The sequence below is a fragment of the Elephantulus edwardii genome, unplaced genomic scaffold (genome assembly GCF_000299155.1).
Source record: "Elephantulus edwardii isolate Elephantulus edwardi_28Jun2011 unplaced genomic scaffold, EleEdw1.0 scaffold00348, whole genome shotgun sequence".
NCBI lineage: Eukaryota > Metazoa > Chordata > Mammalia > Macroscelidea > Macroscelididae > Elephantulus > Elephantulus edwardii.
In genome coordinates, this window is record NW_006400098.1 from 905,000 (window position 1) to 910,779 (window position 5,780).

Below are 5,780 nucleotides of genomic sequence, written 5' to 3' on the forward strand. Positions count from 1 at the left end.
TCCAGCACCACAGCTCAAAGGCATCAATTCTCCTTCTATCCTCCTTGGTCATTGTCCAACTCTCTGATGCATAACAAGTGATGGCAAAGACCATGTATCAGATGCACCTTAGTCTCCAGAGAGACACCATTGCTCTTCAATACTTTGGAGAGGTCCCTAACAGCAGACATTCCCATGGCAATATGTCTTTTAATTTCCTGGCTACTGGTGCCAAAAGTTGTAATAAAGATATTTTTTTTCCCATCACAATTTTAAAAAAAGGGGGGGGTTCTACAAAGCTCATTTCGGTAAACTTGAGAGGTGGGTGTGGTCATCATGGAGGGGAGAGTTTGCCATTGTCCTCAGGCCCCATGGCGGCCAACTGTGACTCTCAGTGACCCTGGAACACAGAGCTGAGCTCCCTCCTCTCCTGCGCTGTCCTCACCGTGTCTCGTGGCTCGAGCCCATCTACCCAGTCACTGTGTCAGTCTATCTCGTGGAGAATCTTCCTCTCTTCCTCCAGGCCTCCACCTTCCCCAGCTCGCTGTCCTCTTCCGAGGACTGGACCCTCCTGACAACATATCCATAGTCTGTAAGACTTAGTCCTCCCTTCCTTGGTTCCACGTCCTCGAAGACGGACATATTTGTTCTCTTGGCAGTCCATAGCATACTCAGTACTCTTCTACAACACTACAATTTCAAGGCATCAAGGCTTCTCTCATCCTTATTCATGATCCAACTTTCAGATGCATCGAAAGTAACTGAACCCCCGCTCCGGGTTCCCTCAGCCCCGCCCGGTCCAGCCCGGTCCCCGGGAGGATGAAGCTCGTGTACAAAGAGGAGCATCCGTTCGAGAAGCGCCGCTCTGAGGGCGAGAAGATCCGAAAGAAATACCCGGTCCGGGTCCCGGTGATAGTAGAGAAGGCTCCCAAAGCTCAGATAGGAGATCTGGACAAAAAGATATACCTGGTGCCTTCTGATCTCACAGCTGGTCAGTTCTACTTCTTAATCTGGAAGCAAATTCATCTCCGAGCTTAAGATGCCTTGTTTTTCTTTGTCAACAATGTCATTCCACCCACCGGTGCCACAATGGGTCAGCTGTACCAGGAACACCATGAAGAAGACTTCTTTCTATACATTGCCTACAGTGATGAAAGTGTCTACGGTCTGTGAAGCTGTGGCCCTTGAGGTGTGGGGGGCCTCCCCATTCTACATAGACAAATGTGCCCCCCCTTCTTTGGCCTCCCCCTTCAGGCTCAACAACTTCCCGTATTCAAGACCTGCACTACTTCATGTTTGAAGGTTTTTCTCCAGCCCCCCTTACGGGTGGGGTGATGGTGAGAATGGCCCCTAGTACCTCCTTTCCATTCCTTCACCTTTCTCTGTCACCTTCCCTGCTCTGCTTCAGACTTCTTGTTTGTCAGTCTCACATCTAGTGATTGTTTTGGTTTCTGTTCCCTTTCTGAGTGCACAAGGGGTCCAAACCCCAACAATCCCTTTCTTTACCTTCTCTTTGGGGGTGTATGGAAGGGACTGAAATTGTGGAGGGGGAAGGTAGGAGACACACCAATAGAGAGGAAACCACCAAAAAAAAAGTAACTGAAAATACCAGGTGGTTGTCATCGTGGTAGTTGCTGTTGTTAAGTGCCGCCGAGTCATAGGCAACTCATAGCCACCCTCTGAATGAAAGACCCAAACACGTGCATAACTTTCATCCTCTCTTCAGATTCATAGGATTTCCAGAGGCAAGCTATTTTAGAAGTGGATGCCGCTCTTGCTTCAAAGCTTGTTTTAATTGGGGAGCTCCACCACTGTCCACCATGGACAACCATTCTCTCATTTGACACATCAGTGTCACAGTGTTCAGCATCACAGCAACCATGAGTTACCTCTGTACAGTAAATGGACAGGCCAGTGCTATACCACCTAGAAGAAGGTTTGACCAAAAACAATTACAAACAGGCCTGAGGGCCATGGATTAAAATCACTCACCTTTGGTTTGGTAGCACCACTTTCTGTCCACTAGGCCAATTGATCTCTCTCTATGCTGTTCTTAAGAGCCATTGAGTCGTAGGCAACTCATAGCAATCCTAATTCCGTAGCTAAGATAAAGCACACCTTGGTCTTTAAGCTGACTTCGTTGCTCTTTAGTGTTTTAAAGAAGTCCTCTTGTCAGCACATTTTCCAAGCGCAACACATTTTTTGCTTCCTTCACTGCTGCCATCATGGGTGGTGATTGTGGCTCCAAGGAAAATGAAGTCGTTGACAGCTATAATCTTCTCTCCACCTGTCATGATGTTGCCTACTGCACTATGCTGAGTAATCTTGTCCAAAGTCTCAACGTGAGTCAGTGACTGAGTGTCCTTGGCTTCATCTCCTTGTGCTCAGCACCAACAAAACAAAACAAAACTCCTTGCTGTCAAGTTCAACAAGAGAGTAAACAAGTGCTGAGGAGGGTTTGTGTGTGTGTGTGGGGGAAAGTCTTAAACTACCGGCAGGCGTGTAAAATGGGGAAAACATGATGGAAAGCAGTTTATGCTTCCTGCGAAAGTTGGAAATAGAAATACCGTTCGATCCAGCAATCGCATTGCTGGGTAGATTTGTCGTTATCTGCCATCGAGTCACTTGCAGCTCGTAGCGACTCTATGTACAAAAGCTCTGAACTCTGCTCTATCCTGAGCCCATGTTTTCATCTCTAAAACACCTACCCCTATTACCCTAGTCACTGAGTCACTCCGTCTCATCCAGGATCTTCCTCTCCTGCGCTATCCCTCCATCCTCACAAGCATGATGTCCCTCTCCAAGGACTGGTCTTTGCAACAGGCCCAAAATATGTCAGGTAGAGCTTCAGAACACTTGCCTCCAAGAAGCAGTCTGGTCTCACCCTCTCCAGGACAAACTTGTTTATTCTCTTATTTGGCAGTTCAAGGTATATTCTATACTGTTCTCCAGCACTACAGCTCAAAGACATCAGTTATCCTTCTGTCATCCCTAGGTGTTGTCCAGCTTTCTGATGCATAGCAAGTCATTACAAAGATAATGGCCTTCATCAGGCCCACCTTAGACTCCAGACTGACATCATTGCTCTTCAGTACTCTCGAGAAATCTCATCTTTTAACTTCCTGGCTTCTGGTACCAAGACTGTTGATTGTGGAGCCAAGCAAACAAAAATGGTTAACAATCTCAACGTCTTCACCATCCGTACTGATGCTGCCAGTTGGCCCAGGTGTGTGTGTGTGTGTGTGTGTGTGTGTGTGTGTGTGTGTGTGTGTAACAAAACCAAGAGCTGAGACACAAACTCTCATACACACGCGCACACCTATGTTTATTGCAGCATTACTTAGAATTGCTAAGAGTTAGAAATCCACCCATGTCCATCAACAAATGAACGGCTAAAGAAACACTGGTACATGAAATGGAGTATTATGCAACATGGAAAAACAAACAGGAATTCATGAAATTGCAGAACATGGATGAATCTAGAACAAATGATACTGAATGACATAAGCCAGTCATAGAAGAGAAATATGGCATAAAACTGGTATTATCAAAAGGTAAAGAAAAGGTTTAAACACAGAATTAATCTTAGAGGTTTAACAGAGATGGGTAGGGAGTGAAAGGAAAGTAAAAAATAATAAATTGGTAAGTGGAGTGAAGACTAATGCAATACATAATGTCATAAGGGGTTGGCTTGATGTTGTTATTAATTAATGGCAGTTGATATAAAAACCAAATGTTGATGAATGATTGTGTGAAAAAAAACCAATTTGATTTGCAAATCTTCATACAAATTTTAGGTGTGTCGGGGGGAACCTCTTTGCAGTCAACTTCAAATCAGGTCCACCCCGAGGGTTATGGAGCAAGCCGTGTTCCACAGAAGTGTCTCTTCTTAATTGTATGTTTTTTTATGTTTTTTATCCTTTTGTGCCTTGAGTGCAAGTTTGCAAAGTAAATTGGCTGTTCATTCAACCATCCATGCACATTTTGCTTTATAATGTTCATTCCCCAGAGCTGTCACGGCTGTTAACACGCCAGCTGCTGGAAGGGAGAAGGATTATCTCACCCAGCTTCTGTCAAGATTCAGACCCCAAAATCACTGCCTTCGGATTGATTCCAGCTCACAGCGACCCTCCCTGCCCCATCCGAGGCTGTAAGTCCGCCCGGCCACAGAAATGACACGGGGCAGCTTTCTGGGGTTGATAAAAACACCAAAATGCAAATTCGAGTCAGAACCAACTGCCAGCTGAGAGCAAACTCCCAGGGGCGTTCAGAGGCTGCAAACTGGGTGCTCCTCAGAGGCAAGGATGGTGAAACCAGCTCATGGACTTTGGGCACGTTGTGAGGAGGGATCAGTCCCTGGAATAGGAGGACATCATACTGGGCTAGATGGATGGTCAGAGAAAGAGAGCAAGACCCTGGACAAGATGAATTGACACAGTTGACAAGGGGCTTGGCACATTAGAGGGGACGTGGGCAGCACAGGACAGGGCTGGGCTTAGACTTGTTGTTCATAACTGCATGTTGGGGTTGGTCAAATGGCACCTGAGATTAACAACAAATCACTCAGAAGGAGACTGCCCATTTTTCATCAAACTCCCCGCTTTTGGGTTGGCATGGCAACTCTATACCCACTGTTGTTGTTGTTATGGTGGTGGTGGTGGTGTATCTTTGAGTGGGAACTGACCCTTGGCTGACTCTCCAGTGGCTCTTCAGAGGCTGTAAATCACACGGGAGGAGATTGCCCATCTTGGACCCACAAAGCAGGAGGGGGATTTGAACTGCACACCTTTGGGTTGCCAGCACAATTCCTTGAGACCAAGCCACCAGAGCTCCCCCCCCCCGCCCACCAGGCCACCAGAGTCCCTTACGCGGGGTTGACAGGAATTGGAATTGATTCATTGACCATAGGCTTGGGGCTTTCGTTTCTGACTCACAGGAGCACTGGTGGTGCTGTGGATGAGAAGCTTGTCTGTTCACCGAAAGGCCGGCAGTTCAAAGCTGCCTGGTGATTCTGTGTGAAAACGCAGAGCCGTGTACTTCCAGGAGGGGCTGCGTATTTTTTAAACATTGTGCTTTGAGTAAAAGTGTACAGGACAATTCAGCTTTCCACCCAGTCCTCTCCACACATTTGTGCCGGTTGGCATGAATTGCAGTACCCACGCTGCCCTGGTGTCCTGGGCTGCCGGGACCTCTTGCAGGGAGGACGGGCCCACCCTGCCCTCTCTCTCGGCCTTGGGTCCCCCGTCCCCAGTTGCTTTCCCACCTGCTGCCCCCACCCAGGTCCCGTCCTCCCATGTGGCGTCTGACGTCATCTCTCACCGCATCGTTCAGGAATCTTGTTGTCTCATCCTTTCCCTCACAGGACCCCACTGTCCAGTCCCTGGACACCTCTCTCCAAACACTTGTGTGGACCTGTCAGTGGGTGGATGATGGGGGGCAGCTGGGATGGGATCAAGGGAGGAACAACTTGGAGAAATTAGTGCATCCTATACAGAGGCTCGGTCTCCCGGGACTGAGGGAGGAGGTGACGGCATGGGGTCAAGACTCCAGGCCTGAGGGAGGGTTCAGGACTCATGGTCTGAGGGAGGAGGGGCTGGGGGTGAGGACTCGGGTCTGAGGGAGGAGGGCTGGGGGTGAGGACTCCAGAGTCTGATGGAGGAGGGGCTGGGGGTGGGGACTCAGGGTCTGAGGAAGGAGCCTGGGGTGAGGACTCAGGGTCTGAGGGAGGAGGGCTGAGGTGAGGTCTCCAGGGTCTGAGGGAGGAGGGCTGGGGGTCAGGACTCAGGTCTGAGGGAGGAGGG

General features: G+C 48.7%; 1 pseudogene; it reads left to right on the forward strand.

The window, feature by feature from the left end:
- The first annotated feature begins 798 nt into the window (after window positions 1–798).
- On the forward strand, window positions 799–1,152 carry LOC102861726 (annotated as a pseudogene).
- The last annotated feature ends 4,628 nt before the right edge of the window (window positions 1,153–5,780 follow it).